Genomic DNA, 20,410 nt, shown 5'->3' with positions numbered 1-20,410 from the left:
ACTGGTGCATCTTAATCTAATACTGGTCTCCCAGGAGCGGTTCAAAGCACAAACTCATAGAAGATTCAATCTTCTTGTACTTGAGTCGGCATTGTGCATTTTGTATTCAATCCCGATGCAATTTCTGTGTTTCATGATCAATGTGAAGGTCCAAGGGTTACAGTAATCCCGCACTGGTGCATCGGAATCTAATACTGGCCTCCCAGGACCCGCTCAAAGCACAAACCTTTAGAAGATTCACTCTTCCTGTATTTAAGATGTCATTGTGCCTTATGTATTCAATCCCGATGGAATTTCTGTGTTTCATGGTCAATGTGAAGGTCAAGGGGTATAGTTAACCTGCACTGGTACATCGGAATCTAATACTGGTCTCCCAGGAGTTGCTCAAAGCATTAGCTGATAGTACATTCATTCTCCTTGTACTTAAGTATGCATTCTGTTTTTGTATTCAATCCCGACACAATTCTGTGTTTCATGGTCAATGTGAATTTCCAAGGGATACAGTAAACCTGCACTGGTGGATCTGAGTCTAATACTGGTCTCCCAGAAGCCGCTCATAATACAAACAGTTAGAAGATTCACACTTCTTGTACTTAAGACGGCATTGTGCCTTTTGGATTCAATCCCGACGCACTTTCTGTGTTTCATGGTCAATGTGAAGGTCCAACTGTTACAGTAAACCTGCACTGGTGCATCGAAACCTAATACTGGTCTCCCAGGAGCCGTTCAAAGCACATACTCTTAGAAGATTCACTCTTCTTGTAGTTAAGTCGGCATAGTGCCTTTTGTATTCAGTCCTGATGCAATTTCTGTGTTTCATGGTCAATGTGAAGGTCCAAGGGATACAGTAAACCTGAACTGGTGCATCGGAATCTAATACTGGTCTCCCAGGGGCCGCTCAAAGCACAAACCCTTAGAAGATTCACTCTTCTTGTACTTAAGTCGGCGTTGGCCCTTTTGTATTCAATCCCGACGCAATTTCTGTGTTTTATGGTCAATGTGAAGCTCCAAGGGATACATTAAAACTGCACTAGTGCATCGGAATTTAATACTGGTCTCCCAAGTGCAGCTCAAAGCATAAACTCTTAGAAGATTCACTCTTATAGATCTTCAGAAGGCATTCTGCCTTTTGTATTCAATCCCGATCCTATTTCTGTGTTTCATGGTGAATGTGAAGGTCCTAGGGATACAGTAAAGCTGAACTGGTGCATCGGAATCTAATACTAGTCTCCCAGGAGACGCTCAAAGCACAAACCCTTACAAGATTCACTCTTCTATAACTTACGTCGGCATTGTGCCTTTAGTATTCAATCCTGATGCGATTTCTGTGTTTCATGGCCAATGTGAAGATCCAAGGGATACAGTAAACCTGCACTGGTGCATCGGAATGTTATACTGGTCTCCCAGGAGCCGCTTAAAACACAAATTTTTAGAAGATTCACTCTTCTTGTACCTAAGTCGGCATTGTGCAATTTGTATTCAATGCCGATGCAATTTCTGTGTTTCAGGGTCAATGTGAAGGCCCAACAGATACAGTAAACCTGCACTGATAAATGGGAATCTAATACTGGTTTAACAGGAGCCGTTCAAAGCACAAACTCTTAGAAAATTCAATCTTATTTTACTTCGGTTGGCATTGTACCTTTTGTATTCAATCCCGATGCAATTTCTGTGTTTCATGGTAATGTGAAGGTCCAAGGGTTAGAGTAAACCTGCATTGGTCCATACGAATGTAATACCGGTCTCCCAGGAGCCGCTTAAACCACAAACTCTTAGAAGACTCTTTGTTCTTGTACTTAATTCGGCATTGTGCATTTTGTATTCCATTCCGAAGCAATATCTGTGTTTCATGGTCAATGAGAAGGTCCTAGGAATACAGTATACCTGCACTGGTTCACAGGAATCTAATACTGGTCCCCCAGGAGCCGTCCAAAGTACAAACTCTTAGAAGATCCGGTCTTCTTGTACTTAAGACGACATTGTGATTTTGTATTCAATACCGATGCAATTTCTGTGTTTCATGGTCAATGTGAAAGTCCAAGGGATACAGTAAACCTGCACTGGTGCATCAGAATCTAATACTGGTAACTCCGGAGCCGCTCAAAGCACAAATTCTTAAAAGTTTCACTCTTCTTGTACTTAAGTCGGCATTGCGCTTTTAAATTCTATCCCGATGCAGTTTCTGGGTTTCATGGTCAATGTGGAGGTCCATGGGATACAGTCAACCTGTACTGGTGCATCGGAATCTAATACTGGTCTCGCAGGACTCGTTCAAAGCACAAACTCTTGGAATATTCACTCTTTTTGTACTTAAATCTGCTTTCTGCTTTTTTGTATTCAATCCCGATCATATTTCTGTGTCTCAAGGTCAATGGGAGTGTCCAAGGGATACAGTAAACCTGCAGTGGTGCAACGGAATCTAATACTGGTCTCCCAGGAGCAGCTCAAAGCACAAACTCTTTGAAGATTCAATCTTCTTGTTCTTAAGTCGGCATTGTGCCTTTTGTATTCAATCCCGATGCAATTTCTGTGTTTCATGGTCAATGTGAAGGTCCAAGCGTTACAGTAAACCTGAACTTGTGCATCGGAATCTAATACTGGTATCCCAGGGGCAGCTCAAAGCACTAACTCTTAGAAGATTCATTCCTCTAGTTCTCAAGTAGTCATTCTGCTTTTTACATTCAATCCCGATCCTATTTCTGTGTCTCATGGTAAATGTGAAGGTCCTAGGGATACAGTAAACCTGCACTGGTGCATCGGAATCTAATACTGGTCTCCCTGGAGGCGCTCATTATTCAATTTTTTTTAGAAGATTCACACTTCTTGTACTTAAGTCGGAATTGTGAATTTTGTATTCAATCCCGACGGAATTTTGCGTTTCATGGTCAACGTGAAGGTCAAACAGATACAGGAAACCAGCAGTGGTGCACCGGAATCTAATACTGGTCTCCCAAAAGCCGGTCAAAGCACAAACTCTTAGAAGATTCACTCTTCATGAACTGAAGTCGGCATTGTGCCTATTCTTTTTAATCCCAATGCAATTTCTCTGTTTCATGGTCAATGTGAAGTTCCAGGGGATGCAGTAAAAATGCACTGGCGCATCGACAACAAATAGTGGTCCCACAAGAGCCGCTCTAAGCACACAGTCTTAGAAGGTTCAATCCTCTTGTACTTAAGTCCGCATTGAGCGTTTTGGATTCATGTCCCGAAGCAATTTCTGTGTTTCATGGTGAATGTAGCGTTCCAAGGGTTGCAGTAAACCTGCATTGGTGCATCGGAATCTACTACTGGTCTCCCAGCAGCCGCTCAAACACCAACGCATAGAAGATTCATTCTTGTTTTGTTTAAGTATGCATTGTGCGTTTTGTATTCAATGAAGATGGAATCTCTGTGTTTCATGGTCAATGTTAAGGTTAAATGGATACAGTAAACCTGCACTTGTGCATCGGAATCTAATTCTGGTCTCCCAGGAGCCACTTAAAGTACAACCTCTTAGAAGATTCACTCTTCTTGTGCTTAAGTCGGCATTGTGCTTTTGTATTCAATCCCAAAGCTATCTCTATGTTTTATGCTCAATGTGAAGGTCCAAGGGCTACATTAAACCTGCACTGGTGCATCGGACTCTAATACTGGTCTCCCAAGTGCAGCTCAAAGCATAAACTCTTAGAAGATTCACTCTTATAGACCTTCAGAAGGCATTCTGCCTTTTGTATTCAATCCCGATCCTATTTCTGTGTTTCATGGTGAATGTGAAGGTCCTAGGGATACAGTAAAGCTGAACTGGTGCATCGGAATCTAATACTAGTCTCCCAGGAGACGCTCAAAGCACAAACCCTTACAAGATTCACTCTTCTATAACTTACGTCGGCATTGTGCCTTTAGTATTCAATCCTGATGCGATTTCTGTGTTTCATGGTCAATGTGAAGATCCAAGGGATACAGTAAACCTGCACTGGTGCATCGGAATGTTATACTGGTCTTCCAGGAGCCGCTTAAAACACAAATTTTTAGAAGATTCACTCTTCTTGTACCTAAGTCGGCATTGTGCAATTTGTATTCAATGCCGATGCAATTTCTGTGTTTCAGGGTCAATGTGAAGGCCCAACAGATACAGTAAACCTGCACTGATAAATGGGAATCTAATACTGGTTTAACAGGAGCCGTTCAAAGCACAAACTCTTAGAAAATTCAATCTTATTTTACTTCGGTTGGCATTGTACCTTTTGTATTCAATCCCGATGCAATTTCTGTGTTTCATGGTAATGTGAAGGTCCAAGGGTTAGAGTAAACCTGCATTGGTCCATAAGAATGTAATACCGGTCTCCCAGGAGCCGCTTAAACCACAAACTCTTAGAAGACTCTTTGTTCTTGTACTTAATTCGGCATTGTGCATTTTGTATTCCATTCCGAAGCAATATCTGTGTTTCATGGTCAATGAGAAGGTCCTAGAGATACAGTATACCTGCACTGGTTCACAGGAATCTAATACTGGTCCCCCAGGAGCCGTCCAAAGTACAAATTCTTAGAAGATCCGGTCTTCTTGTGCTTAAGACGACATTGTGATTTTGTATTCAATACCGATGCAATTTCTGTGTTTCATGGTCAATGTGAAAGTCCAAGGGATACAGTAAACCTGCACTGGTGCATCAGAATCTAATACTGGTAACTCCGGAGCCGCTCAAAGCACAAATTCTTAAAAGTTTCACTCTTCTTGTACTTAAGTCGGCATTGCGCTTTTAAATTCTATCCCGATGCAGTTTCTGGGTTTCATGGTCAATGTGGAGGTCCATGGGATACAGTCAACCTGTACTGGTGCATCGGAATCTAATACTGGTCTCGCAGGACTCGTTCAAAGCACAAACTCTTGGAATATTCACTCTTTTTGTACTTAAATCTGCTTTCTGCTTTTTTGTATTCAATCCCGATCATATTTCTGTGTCTCAAGGTCAATGGGAGTGTCCAAGGGATACAGTAAACCTGCAGTGGTGCAACGGAATCTAATACTGGTCTCCCAGGAGCTGCTCAAAGCACAAACTCTTAGAAGATTCAATCTTCTTGCACTTAAGGCGGCATTGTAAATTTTGTACTCAATCCCGATACAAATTCTGTGTTTCATGGTCTATGTGAAGGTCCAAGGGATACAGTAAACCTGAACTTGTGCATCGGAATCTAATACTGGTATCCCAGGGGCAGCTCAAAGCACAATATCTTAGAAGATACACTCTTCTTGTACTTAAGTCGCCATTGTGCTTTTGTATTCAATCTTGATGCTGTTCCTGTGGTTCCTGGTCAATGGGAATGTCCAAGGGATACAGTAAACCTGCAGTGGTGCAACGGAATCTAATACTGGTCTCCCAGGAGCTGTTCAAAGCACAAACCCTTAGAAGTTTCACTCTACTTGTACTTAAGTCGGCATTGTGCTTTTGTATTCCATCCTGATGCGCTTTCTGTGTTTTACGGTCAATGTGAAAGACCAAGGGATACGGTAAACCTGCACAGGTGCATAGGAAACTAATACTGGTCTCCCAGGAGCCGCTCACATGACAAAATATTAGATCATACACTCTTCTTGTACTTAAGTCTGCATTGTGCCTTTTGTATTCAATCCCGATGCAATTTCTGTGTTTCATGGTCAATGTGAATGTCCAAGGGATAAAGTAAACCTGCACTGGTGCATCAGAATCTAATACTGGTCTCCCAGGAGGCGCTCATAATACAAACTCTTAGAAGATTCACACTTCTTCTACTTAAGTCGGAATTGTGAATTTTGTATTCAATCCCGACGCAATTTTTTCGTTTCATGGTCTACGTGAAGGTCAAACTGATACAGGAAACCAGCAGTGGTGCATCGGAATCTAATACTGGTCTCCCAGAAGCCGTTCAAAGCACAAACTCTTAGAAGATTCACTCTTCTTGTACTTAAGTCAGTATTGTGCCTTTTGTATTCAATAACGATGTAATTTCTGTCTTTCTTGGTCAATGTGAAGGTCCAAGGGATACAGTAAACCGGCACTGGTGCATCAGAATCTAAAACAGGTTACCCAGGAGCCCATCAAATCCAACACTCTTTGAAGATTCACCCCTCTTGTACTTAAGTCGGCATTGTGCCTTTTGTATTCTTTCCCGATGCAAATTCTGTGTTTCATGGTCAATGGAAAGGTCCAAGGGATACAGTAAACCTGCACTGATGCATCGGAATCTAATACTACTCTTCCAGGAGCCGGTCAAAGCACAAACTTTTAGAAGATTCACTCTTCATGAACTTAAGTCGGCATTGTGCTTTTTGTATTTAATACCGATGCAATTTCACTGTTTCATGGTCAATGTGAAGATCCAACGGATGCAGTAAACCTGCACTGGTGCATCGGAATCTAATATCGGTCCCCCAAGAGCCGCTCAAAGCACACCGTCTTAGAAGGTTCAATCTTCTTGTACTTAAGCCTGCATTGTGACTTTTGGATTCATATCCCGAAGCAATTTCTGTGTTTCATAGTCAATGTGAAGGTCCAAGAGATACACTAAGCCTCCACTGATGCTTCGGAATCTAATACTGGTTTACCAGATGCTGCTCAAAGCACAATGTCTTAGAAGATTCACTCTTCATGTACTTAAGTCGGCATTGTGCCTTTTGTATTCAATCCCGATGCAATTTTTGTGTTTCATGGTCAAATGTCATGGTCCAAGGGATGCAGTAAACCTGCAATGGTGCATCGGTATCTAAAACTGGTGTCCCAGGAACCGCTCAAAGCACACACTCTTTGAAGATTCACACTTCTTGTACTTAAATCAGCAGTGCAATTTTGTATTCAATCCCGATGCAATTACTGTGTTTCATGGTAATGTGAAGGTCCAACGGTTACAGTAAACCTGCATTGGTCCATAGGAATCCAATACTGGTCTCCGAGTAGCCGCTCAAAGCACAAACTCTTAGATGATTCACTCTTCTTGTACTTAAGTGGGCATTCTGCTTTTTGTATTCAATCCCGAACCAATATCTGTATTTCTTGGTCAATGTGAAGGTCCAAAGGATACAGTAAACCTGAACTGGTGCATCGGAATTTAATACTGATAACCCTTGGGCCGCCCAAAGCACAAACTCTTAGAACATTCACTCTTCTTGTACTTAAGTTAGCATTGTGCATTTTGTATTCAATCCCAATGCAATTTCTGTGGGTCATGATCAATGTGATGGTCCAAGGGATACGGTAAACCTGCACGTATTCATTGGAATCTAATACTGGTTTGCCAGGAGCCGCTCAAAGCACAAACATTTAGAAGGTTCACTCTTCTTCTTCGTAAGTCGGCATTGTGCCTTTTGTATTCAATCCCGATGCAGTTTCTGTGTTTCATGGTCAATGTGAAGGTCCAAGAGATACAGTAAACCTGCACTGATGCATCGGAACCTAATACTGGTTTCCCAGGGGCTGCCCAAAGTACACAGTCTTAGAAGATTCTCTCTTTTTGTACTTAAGTCGCCATTGTGTCCTTAGTATTGAAGCTTGATGCAATTTCTGTGTTTCATGGTCAATGTGAAAGTCCAAGGGTTACGATAAACCAGCACTGGCGGATCGGAATGTTATACTGGTCTCCCAGGAGCTGATCAAATCACAAACTCTGAGATGATTCATTCTTCTTGTACATAAGTAACCGTTTTGCCCTTTGTATTCAATCCCCATCCAATTTCTATGTTTTATGGTCAATGTGAAAGTCCAAGGGATACAGTAAGTGTGAACTTATGCATCGGAATCTAATACTGGTAACTCTTGAGCCGCTCCAAGCACATTCTCTTAGAGGATTCACTCTTCTTGTACTTAAGTCGGCATTGTGCTTTTGTATTCAATCCCGATGCAATTTCTGTGTTTCATGGTCAATGTGAAGGTCCAAGGGATACAGTAAACCAGCATTGATGCATCGGAATCTGACACTGGTCTCCCAGAAGGCGCTCAAACACGATCTCTTAGAAAATTCACCCTTCTTGTACTTAGGTAGGCATTCTGCCTTTCATATTATACCCGATCCTATTTCTGTGTTTCATGGTCAATGTGAATTCCCAAGGGATGCAGTAAACCTGCACTGGTGCATCGGAATCTAATACTGGTCTCCCAGGAGCCGCTCAGAGCACACACTCTTTGAAGATTCACTCCTCTTGTACTTAGGTCAGCATTGTGCCTTTTGTATTCAATCCCGATGCAATTTCTGTGTGTCATGGTAAATGTGAAGCGTCAAGGGATACAGTAAACCTATACTGGTGTATCGGAATCTAATAATGGTCTTCCAGGAGCCATTCAAATCACAAACTCTTTTAAGATTCACTCTTCTTGTACTTAAGTCGGCATTGTGCCTCTTGTATTCAATCCCGATGCAATTTCTGTGTTTCATGGTCAATGTGAAGGTCCAAGGGATACAGTAAACCTGCACTGTTGCATCGGAATGTAATACTGGTTTGCCAGGAGCTGCGCAAAGCACAAATCTTAGAATATTCACTCTTCTTGTATTTAAGTCGGCATTGTGAATTTTGTATTCAATCCCGATGCATTTTCTGTGTTTCATGGTCAGTGTGAAGGTCCAAGGGATTCAGTAATCCTGCAATGGTGCATCGGTATCTAAAACTGGTGACCCAGGAACCGCTCAAAGCACACACTCTTTGAAGATTCACTCTTCCTGTACTTAAATCAGCAGTGTGCCTTTTGTATTCAATCCCGATGCAATTTCTGGGTTTCATGGTAATGTGAAGGTCCAAGGGTTACAATTAACCTGCAGTGGTGCTTTGGAATCTAACTCTCTTCTCCCAGGGGCCGCTCAAAGCAAAAACTCGTAGAAGATTCACTCTTCTTGTTCTAAAGTCGGTAATGTGATTTTTGTATTCAATACCGATGCAATTTCTGTGTTTCTTGGTCAATTTCAAGGTCCAAGGGTACAGTAAACCTGCACTGGTACATCGGAATATAATACTGGTCTCCCATGAGCCGCTCAAAGGTCAAACTCTCAAAACATTCACTCTTCGTGACATAAGTCGGCATTGTGCTTTTGTATTCACTCCCGATGGAATTTCTGTGTTTCATGGTCTATGTGAGGGTCCAAATGTTACAGTAAACCTGCACTGGTGCATCGGAATGTAATTCCGGTCTCCCAGGAGCCGCTCAAAGCAAAAAGTCGTTAAAGATTCACTCTTCTTGTAATTAAGTCGGCATTGTGCTTTTGTATTTAATCCCGATGCAATTTCTGAGTTTCGTGGTCCATGTGAAGGTCCAAGGGATACAGTAAACCTGCAGTGGTGCATCGGAATCTGATACTTGTCACCCAGGAGCAGCTCAAAGCACTAACTCTTGGAAGATTCACTCTTCTTGTACTTATGTATGCATTCTGCGTTTTGCATTCAATCCCGATGCAATTTCTGTGTGTAATGGTGAATGTCAAGGTCCAAGGGATACAGTAAACCTGCACTGGTGCATCGGAATCTTATACTGGTCCCCCAGGAGCCGCTCAAAGCACTAACTCTTAGATGATTCACTCTTCTTGTCCTTTAGTCGGAATTGTACATTTTGTATTCAATCCCGATGGAGTTTCTAAGTTTCATGGTCAATGTGAAGGTCCAAGGGATACAGTAAACATGCACTGGGGCAGCGGAATCTAACACTGGTCTCCCAGGAGCCGTTCAAATGCACTAACTCTTAGAATTTTCACTAGTCTTGTACTTACGTCGGCATTGTGCTTTTGTATTCAATCCCGATGCGATTTCTGTGTTTCATGGTCAATGTGAAGGGCCAAGGGATACAGTAAACCTGCATCGGTGCATCGGAATCTGATACTGGTCTCCCAGGAGCCGTTCAAAGCATAAACTCTTAGAAGATTCACTCTTCTTGTACTTAAGTCGGCATAGTGCTTTTGTATTCAATCCCGATGCATCTGCTTTGTTTCATGGTCAATGTGAAGGTCCAAGGGATGCAGTAAACCTGCACTGGTGCATCGGAATCTATAACTGGTCCCGCAGGAGCCGCTCATAGCATACAGTCTTAGAAGATTCATTCTACTTGTACTTAGATCGCCATTGTGCCTTTTGTATTCACTCCCGATGCAATTTGTGTGTTTCGTGGCCAATGTGAAGGTCCAAGGGATACAGTAAACGTGCACTGGTGCATCGGAATCTAATACTTGTCACCCAGGAGCCGCTCACAGCACTAACTCTTAGAAGATTCACTCCTCTTGTACTTAAGTTTGCATTCTGCCTTTTGTATTCAATCCCGATGCTATTTCTGTGTGTCATGGTGATTGTCAAGTTCCAGGGGGTACAGTAAACCTGCACTGGTGCATCGGAATCTAATACTGGTCTCCCAGGAGCCGCTCAAAGCACAAACTCTTTAAAGATTCGCTCTTCTTGTCCTTAAGTAGGCATTCTGCTTTTTGTATTCAATCCCAATGCAATTACTGTGTTTCATGGTCAATGTGAAGGTCCAAGGGATACAGTAAACCTGCACTGGTGCATCTGAATCTAATAAGTGTCTCCCAGGAGCAGCAAAAAGCACAAACTCTTAGAAGATTCACTCTTCATGTACTGAAGTCGACATTGTGCCTTTTGTTTTCAGTCCCGATGCAATTTCTGTGTTTCATGGTCAATGTGAAGGTCCAGCGGACACAATAAACCTGCACTGGTGCATCTGAAACTAATACTGGTTTCCCAGGTGCCGCCCAAAGCACAAACTCTTAGAAGAATCACTCTTCTTGTACTTAAGTCGGCATTGTACATTTTGTATTCAATCCCAATGTAATTTCTGTGTGTCATGGTGATTGTCAAGTTCCAGGGGGTACAGTAAACCTGCACTGGTGCATCGGAATCTAATACTTGTCACCCAGGAGCCGCTCACAGCACTAACTCTTAGAAGATTCACTCCTCTTGTACTTAAGTTTGCATTCTGCCTTTTGTATTCAATCCCGATGCTATTTCTGTGTGTCATGGTGATTGTCAAGTTCCAGGGGGTACAGTAAACCTGCACTGGTGCATAGGAATCTAATACTGGTCTCCCAGGAGTTGTTCTAATAACAAACTCGTAGAATATTCGCTCTTCGTGTACATAAGTCGGATTTGTGCTCTTGTATTCCATTACGATATAATTTCTGTGTTTCAATTTCAATGTGAAGTTCCAAGGGTTACAGTAAATCTGCACTGGTGCATCGGAAACTAATACTTGTCTCCCAGGGGCCGCTCAAAGCACTAACTCTTAGAAGATTCACTCTTGTTGACATAAATCGGCATTGTGTTTTTGTATTCAATCCCGATGGAATATCTGTGTTTCATGGTCAATGCGAAGGTCCAAGGGGTGCAGTAAACCTTCACTGGTGCATCAGAATCTAATACTGGTCTCCCAGGAGCCGCTCGAACCACAAACTCTCAGAAGATTCACTCTTCCTTAACTTAACTCGGCATTGTGCCTTTTGTATTCGTTCCCATGCAATTTCTGTGTTTCATGGTCAATGTGATGGTCCAAGGGATTCAATAAACCTGCACAGGTGCATCGGAATCATATACTGGTCTCCCAGGATCCCACAAACCACAAATTCTTAGAAGATTCACTCTTTTTGTACCAATGTCGACATTGTGCCTTTTGTAATCCATCCCGATGCAATTTCTGTGTTTCATGGTCAATGTGAAGGTCCAAGGATGCAGTAAACCTCCATTGGTGCATCAGAATGTAATACTGGTCCCCCAGGAGCCGCTCAAAGCACAAACTCTTAAAAGATTCACTCCTCTTGTTCTTCAGTCGCCATTGTACATTTTGTATTCAATCCTGATGCATTTTCTGTGTTTCATGGTCAATGTGAAGGTCCAAGGGATACAGTAAACCTGCACTGGTGCATCTGAATCTAATACGGGTCTCCCAGGAGCAGCAAAAAGCACAAACTCCTAAAAGATTCACTCCTCTTGTTCTTCAGTCGGCATTGTACATTTTGTATTCAATCCTGATGCATTTTCTGTGTTTCATGGTCAATGTGAAGGTCCAACGGATACAGTAAATCTGCACTGGTGCATCTGAATCTAATACTGGTCTCCCAGGAGCCCCTCAAAGCACAAACTCTTAGAAGATTCACTCTTCTTCTACTTAAGTATGCATTCTGCCTTTTGCATTCAATCCCGATGCACTTTCTGTGTGTAATGGTCAATGTCAATGTCCAAGGGTTATAGTAAACCTGCACTGGTGCATCGGAATCTGATACTGGTCTCCCAGGAGCCGTTCAAAACACAAACTCTTAGAATATTCACTCTTCGTGTACATAAGTCGGCATTGTGCTTTTGTATTCAATCCCGATGTAATTTCTGAGTTTCGTGGTCAATGTGAAGTTCCAAGGGATACAGTAAACCTGCACTGGAGCATCGGAATCTAATACTGGCCCCCAGGAGCCGCCCAAAGCACTAACTCTTAGAAGATTCACTCTTCTTGTACATAAGTATGCATTCTGCCTTATGTATACAATTCCGATGCAATTTCTTTGTGTCATGGTCAATGTCAAGTGTCATGGTCAATGTCAAGGTCCAAGGGATAGACTAAACCTGCTCTGGTGCATCGGAATGCAATACTGGTCTCCCAGGAGAAGCTAAAATCACAAACTTTCAGAAGATTCACTCTTCTTGACATAAATCGGCATTGTGCTTTTGTATTCAGTCCCGATGGAATATCTGTGTTTCATGGTCAATGCGAAGGTCCAACTGATGCAGTAAACCTGCACTGGTGCATCGGAATCTAATACTGGTCACCCAGGAGCCGTTCAAAAGCACTAAATCTCAGAATATTCACTCTTCTTGTACTTAAGTCGGCATTGTGATTTTGTATTCAATCCCGATGCAATTTCTGTGTTTCATGGTCAATGTGAAGGTCCAAGGGATGCAGTAAACCTTCACTGGTGCATCGGAATCTAATACTGGTCTCCCATGAGTCGTTCAAAGCAGAAACTCTTAGAAGTTTCACTCTTCTTGTATATAAGTCGGCATTGTGCCATTTGTATTCAATCCCGAAGCAATTTCTATGTTTTATGGGCTATGTGAAGGTCGAAGGGATACAGCAATCCTGCACTGATGCATCGGAATCTAATACTGGTTTCCCAGGAGCCGCTCAAACCACCAACACTCAGACGATTTAATCTTCTTGTACTTAAGTTGGCATTGTGCTTTTAGGATTCAATCCCGATGGAATTAATGTGTTTCATGATGATTGAGATGGTCCGAGGGTTACAGTAAACCCGCACTGGTGCATCTGAATCTAATACTGGTATCCCATTAGCCGCTCAAACCACAAACTCTTAGAGGATTCACTCTTCTTGTACTTAAGTATCCATTCTGCCGTTTGTATTCAATCCCGATGCAATTTCTGTGTGTCATGGTCAATGTCAAGGTCCAAGGGATACACTAAACCTGCACTGGTGCATCGGAAACTAATACTGGTCTCCCAGGAGTCGCTAATATCACAAACTCTCAGAAGATTCACTCTTCGTGACATAAGTCGGCATTGTGCCTTTTTTTTCAATCCCACTGGAATATCTGTGTTTCATGGTCAATATGAAAGTCCAAGGGATGCAGGAAAACCTTCACTGTTGCATTGGAATCTAATAGTGGTCTCCCAGGAGCCCCTCAAAGCACAAATTCTCAGAAGATTCAATCTTCTTTTACTTAAGTCGGCATTGTGCCATTTGTATTCAATCCCGATGCAATTTCTGTGTTTCATGGTCAATGTGAAGGTCTAAGGGATACAGTAAACCTGCACTATGCATCGTAATCTACTACTGGACTCCCAGGAGCCGCTCAAAGCACAAAATCTTGGTAGATTCACTCTTCTTGTACTTAAGTCCGCATTGTGCATTTTGTATTAAATCCCGATGCAATTTCTGTGTTTCGTGGTCAATGTGAAGGTCCAAGGGATACAGTACACCTGCACTGATGAATCGGAATCTAATACTGGTCTCCCAGGAGCCGCTCTAAGCACTAACCTTTAGTTAATTCACCCTTCTTGTACTTAAGTATGCATTCTGCAGACAGAATTCAATCCCGATGCAATTTCTGTGTTTCATGGTCAATGTGAAGGTCCAAGGGATACAGTAAATCTGCACAGATGAATCGAAATCTAATACTGGTCTCCCAGGAGAAATTCAAATCACAAATTCTTAGAAGATTCACTCGTCTTGTACTTAATCGGCATTGTGCCTTTTGTATTCATTCCCGATGCAATTTCTGTGTTTCATGGTCAATGTTAAGGTACAAGGGATGCAGTACACCTGCACTGGTGCATCGGAATTTAGTACTGGTCCTACAGGAGCCGCTCACAACACACAGTCTTATAAGATTTACTCTTCTTGTACTTAAGTCGCCATTGTCCCTCTTGTATTCAATCCCGATGCAATTTCTTTGTTTCGTGGTCAATGTGAAGGTCCAAGGGATACTGTACACCTGCACTGATGCATCGGAATCTTTATACAGGTCTCCCAGGAGCCGCTAAAAGGACAAATTCTTAGAACATTCACTCTTCTTTTACTTAAGTCGGCATTGTGCCTCTTGTATTCAATACCGATGCAATTTCTGTGTTTCATGGCCAATGTGAAGGTCCAAGGGATACAGTAAACCTGCACTGATGCATCGGAATCTAATACTGGTCTCCCAGGAGCAGTTCAAATCACAATCTCTTGGAAGATTCACTCTTCTTGTACTTATGTCGGCATTGTGCATTTTGTATTTAACCCCGATGCTATTTCTGTGTTTTGTGGTCAATGTGAAGGTCCAAGGGATACAGTAAACCTGCACTGATTCGTCGGAATCTAATACTGGTTTGCAGGAGCCGCTTTAAGCCCCAACTCTTAGAAGATTCAATTTTCTTGTGCTTATATCGGCATCATGCTTTTTGTATTCAATCCCGATGCAATTTGTGTCTTTCGTGGTCAATATGAAGGTCCAAGGGATTCTGTACACCTGCACTGATGCATCGGAATCTATTACAGGTCTCCCAGGAGCCGCTCAAAGGACAAATTCTTAGAAGATTCACTCTTGTTTTACTTAAATCGGCATTGTGCCTTTTGTATTCAATACCGATGCAATTTCTGTGTTTCATGGCCAATGTGAAGGTCCAAGGGATACAGTAAACCTGCACTGATGCATCGGAATGTAATACTGGCCTCCCAGGAGCTGTTCAAAGCACAATCTCTTAGAATATTCACTCTTCTTGTACATATGTCGGCATTGTGCCTTCTGTTTTCAATCCCGATGCAATTTCTGTGTATCATGGTCAATGTGATGGTCCGAGGGTTACAGTAAACCCGCACTGGTGCATCGGAATCTATTTCTGGTATTCCAGGAGCCGCTCAAAGCACTAATTCTTAGAAGATACACTATTCTTGCACTTAAGTATGCATTCTGCGTTTTGTATACAATCCCGATAGAATTTCTGTGTTTCATGGGCAATGTGAAGGTCCAAGGGACACAGTAAATCTGCACTGATGCATCGTAATCTAATTCTGAATTCCCAGGAGCTGCTCAAAGCACAAACTCTTAGAAGGTTCACCCTTCTTGTACTTAAGTCGGCATTCTGCTTTTTGTATTAAATCCCGATGAAATTTCCATGTTTCGTGGTCAATGTGAGGGATCAAGCGATACAGTAAACCTGCACTCGTGCATTGGAATCTAATAATGGTCTCCCAGGAGTCGCTCAAAGCACAAACTCTTAGAAGATTCACTCTTCTTTTACTTAATTCGGCAATGTGCTTTTGTATTCAATACCGATGCAATTTCTGTGTTTCATGGTCAATTTGAACGTCCAAAGGTTACAGTAAACCTGCACAGGTGCATCGGAATTTAATACTGGTCCGCCAGGAACCGTTCATAACACACAGTCTTATAAGATTTACTCTTCTTGTACTTAAGTCGCCATTGTGCATTTTCAATTCAATCCCGATGCAATTTCCATGTTTCATGGTCAATGTGGAGGTCCAAGGGATACAGTAAACCTGCACTGCTGCATCGGAATCTATAACTGGTATCCCAGGTGCCGCTCAAAGCACAAACTCTTATAAGATTAGCTCTTCTTGTACTTGAGTCGACATTGTACATTTTGTATTCAATCCCGATGCAAATTCTGTGTTTCATGGTCAATGTGAAGGTCCAAGGGTACAGTAAACCTGCACTGGTGCATCGGAATCTAATACTGCTCTCCCAGGAGACGCTCAAAGCACTAACTCTTAGAAGAATCACTCTTCTTTTACTTAAGTCAGCATTGTGCCTTTTGTACTCAATCCCGATGTAATTTATGTGTTTAATGATCAATGTGAAGGTCCAAGTGATACCGTAAACCTGCACTCGTGCATCAGAATCTAATACTGAACTCCCAGGAAACGCTCAAAGCTAACCACAAACAATGATAAGATTTACTCTTCTTGTACTTAAGTCGGCATTGTGCCTTTTGCATTAAATCCCTACGCAATTACTGTGTTTCATCGACAATGTGAAAGCCCGAGGGATAGAGTATAGCTGCAGTAGTGCAACGGAATCTAATACAGATCCCCCAGGAAACGCTCAAAGCAAAACACAAAAATTGAGAAGATTTACTCTTCTTGTACTCAAGTAGGCATTCTGCCGTTTGTATTAAATCCCGACGCTATTTCTATGTTTCATCGACAATGTGAAAGCCCGAGGGATAGAGTAAACTGCTGTAGTGCATCGGAATCTAGTACTGATTACCCAGGAAACACTCAAAGCAAACCACAAACAATGAGAAGATTTACTCTTCTTGTACTTAAGTCAGCATTGTGCCTTTTGTATTAAATCCCGATGCAATTTCTGTGTTCCATCGTCAATGTGAAGGTCCAAGGGATAGAGTGCACCTGCATAAGTGCATCGGAATCTAATACTGATCTCCCAGGAAACGCTCAAAGCAAACCACAAACAATGAGGAGATTTACTCTTCTTGTACTTAAGTCGCCATTGTACCTTTTGTATTAAATCACGACGCGATTTCCGTGTTTCATCGTCAATGTGTAGGTCCAAGGGATAGAGGAAAGCTACAGTAGTGCATCGGAATCTAATACTGATCTCCCAGGAAACGCTCAAAGCAAACCACAAACAATCAGAAGATTTACTCTTCTTGTACTTAAGTCGGCATTGTGCATTTTGTATTAAATCCCGACACAATTTCTCTGTTTCTTCGTCAGTGTGAAGGTCCAAGGGATAGAGTAAAGCTGCAGTAGTGCATCGGAATGTAATACTAATCTACCAGGAAACTCTCAAAGCAAACCACAAACAAATAGGAGATTTACTTTTCTTGTACTTAATACGGCATTGTGCCCTTTGTATTAAATCCCGACCCAATTTCTGTGTTTCATCGTCATTTTGAAGGTCCAAGGGATAGAGTACAGCTGCAGTAGTGCATCGGAATCTAATACTGATCTCCCAGGAAGCGGTCAAAGCAAACCACATACAACGAGAAGACTTACTCGTCTTGTACTGAATTCGGCATTGTGCCTCTTGTATTAAATCCTGAAGCAATTTCTGTATTTCATCGTAAATGTGAAGGTCCAAGGGATACAGTAAACCTGAAGTGGTGCATCGAAATCTAATACTTGTCTCCCAGGAAACGCTGAAAAAAAACCACAATCAATGAGAAGATTTACCCATTTTGTACTTAAGTCGGGATTGAGCTTTGTGTATTTAACCCCGACGCAATATCTATCTTGCATCGTCAATGTGAACGTCCAAGGGATAGAGCAAAAATGCAGTAGTGCATCGTAATCTGATACTGATCTCCCAGGAAACGATCAAAGTAAACCACAAACAATTAGAAGATTTACTCCTCCTGTACTTAAGTCGGCATTGTGCCTTTTGTATTGAATCCCGACGCAATTTCTGTGTTTTATCGTCAATGTGAAGGTCCAAGTCCAAGGAATAGAGTAAAGCTGCAGTAGTGCATCGGAATCTAATACTGATCTCCCAGGAAACACTCAAACCAAACCAGACACAATGGGAAGATTTACTCTTCTCATACCTAAGTCGGCATTATTCCTTTTGTATTATATCCCGAGGCAATTTCTGTGTTTCATCGGCAATGTGAAGGTCCAAGGGATAGAGTACAACTGTAGTAGTTCATCTGAATCTAATACTGATCCTCCTGGAGACGCTCAAAGCAAACCACAAACAATGAGAAAATTTACTGTTATTGTACTTAAGTCGGCATTGTGCCTTTTGTATTAAATCCCGACGCATTTTCAGTGTTTATCGTCAATGTGAAAGTCCAAGGGACACAGTAACGCTGCAGTGGTGCATCGGAATCTAATACTGATCTCCAAGGAAACGCTCAAAGCAAACCACAAACAATGAGAAGATTTACTCTTCTTGTACTTAAGTCGGCATTGTGCCTTTTGTTTTAAATCCCGACGCAATATCTGAGTTTCATCATCAATGTGAAGGTCCAAGTAATAGAGTAAAACTGCAGTAGTGCATCGGAATCTAATACTGATCTCCAAGGAAACGCTTAAAGCAAACCAGAAACAATGAGAAGATTTACTCTTCTTGTACTTAAGACGGAATTGATGCGTTTTGTATTAAATCTTGACGCACTTTTTGTGTTTCATCGACAATGTGAATGTCCAAGGGATACAGTAACGCTGCAGTGGTGCATCGGAATTTAATACTGATTTCCCAGCAAACGCTCAAAGCAAACCACAAACAATGAGACGATTTCCTCTTCTTCTACTTAAGTCGGCAATGTGCCTTTTGTATTAAATCCCGAAGCAATTTCTGTATTTCAACGTAAACGTGAAGGACAAAGGGAAACAGTAAACCTGATGTGGTGCATCGAAATCTAATACTGGTCTCCCAGGAAACGCTGAAATAAAACCACACACAATGAGAAGTTTTACTCTTCTTGTACTTAAGTCGGCATTCTGCCTTTTGTATTAAATCCCGACCAATTTCTTTGTTTCATCGTTGATGTGAAGGTCCAAAAGATACAGCAACGCTGCAGTGGTGCCACGGAATCTAATACTGATCTCCCACGAAACGCTCAAAGCAAACCACAAACAATGAGAAAATTTACTCTTTTTGTCCTTAAGTCGGCATTGTGCGTTTTGTATTAAATCCAGACGCAATTTCTGTGTTTCATCGTCAATGTGAAGGACCAAGAGTGCATCGGAATCTAATACTGATCTCTCAGGAAACGCTCAAGGCAAACCACAAACAATGAGACGATTACTTTTCTTTAAGTCGGCATTGTCCATTTTGAATTAAATCCCCACGCATTTTCTGTGTTTCAACGTCAATGTGCAGGTCCGTGGGATAGAGTAACGCTGCAATAGTGCTTCGGAATCTCGTACTGATCTCCCAGGAAACGCTCAAAGCAAACCACAAACAATGAGTAGATTTAACCTTCTTGTACTTAAGTCGGCATTGTGCCTCATGTATCAAATCCCGACGCAATTTCTGTGTTTCATCGTCAATGTGAAGGTCAAAGGGATAGAGTAAAGCATCTGCAGTGCACCAGAATCTAATACTGATCTCCCAGGAAACGCTCATAGCAAACCACAAACAATGAGAAGACTTACTCTTTTTGTACTTATGTCGGCATTGTGCCTTTCGTATCAAATCCAGACGCAATTTCTGTGTTTCATCGACAATGTGAAAGTACAAGTGATAGAGTAAAGCTGCAGGAGTGCATCGGAATCTAGCACTCATGTCCCAGGAAACGCTCTAAGCAAACCACAAACAATGAGAAGATTTACTCTTCTTGTACTTAAGTCGGCATCGTGCCTTTTGTATTTAATCCCGAGGCAATTTCTGCGTTTCATCGTCACTGTGAAGGTCCAAGGGATCGAGTAAAGCTGCTGTAGTGCATCGGAATCTAATACTGATCTCCCAGGAAACGCCCAACGCAAACCAAAAACCATGAGTAGATTTACTCTTCTAGTGCTGAAGTCGACATTGTGCATTTTGTATCACATCCCGACGCAAATTCTGTGTTTCATCGTCAATGTGAAGGTCAAAGGGATAGAGTAAAGCTGCAGTAGTGCATCAGAATCCAATGCTGATCCCCCAGGAAACGCTCAATATAAACAACTAACAATGAGAAGATTTACGCTTCTTGTACTTATGTCGGCATTGTGCCTTTTGTATTAAATACTGACGCAAAATCTGTGTTTCATCGTCAATGTGAAGGTCAAAGGGATAGTGTAAATCTGCAGTAATGCATCGGATTGTAATACTGATCTCCCAGGAATCGCTGAAAGCAAACCACAAACAATGAGAAGATATATTCTTCTTGTACTTATGTCGGCATTGTGCATTTTGTATTAAATCACGGCGCAATTTCTGTGTTTCATCGTCAATGTGATGGTCCAAGGGATAGAGTAAAGCTGCAGTAATGCATCGAAATCTAATACTGATCTCCCAGGA

This window comes from Schistocerca piceifrons, chromosome 1, assembly GCF_021461385.2.
Source record: "Schistocerca piceifrons isolate TAMUIC-IGC-003096 chromosome 1, iqSchPice1.1, whole genome shotgun sequence".
Lineage (NCBI taxonomy): Eukaryota > Metazoa > Arthropoda > Insecta > Orthoptera > Acrididae > Schistocerca > Schistocerca piceifrons.
This window is presented reverse-complemented; position numbering follows the sequence as displayed.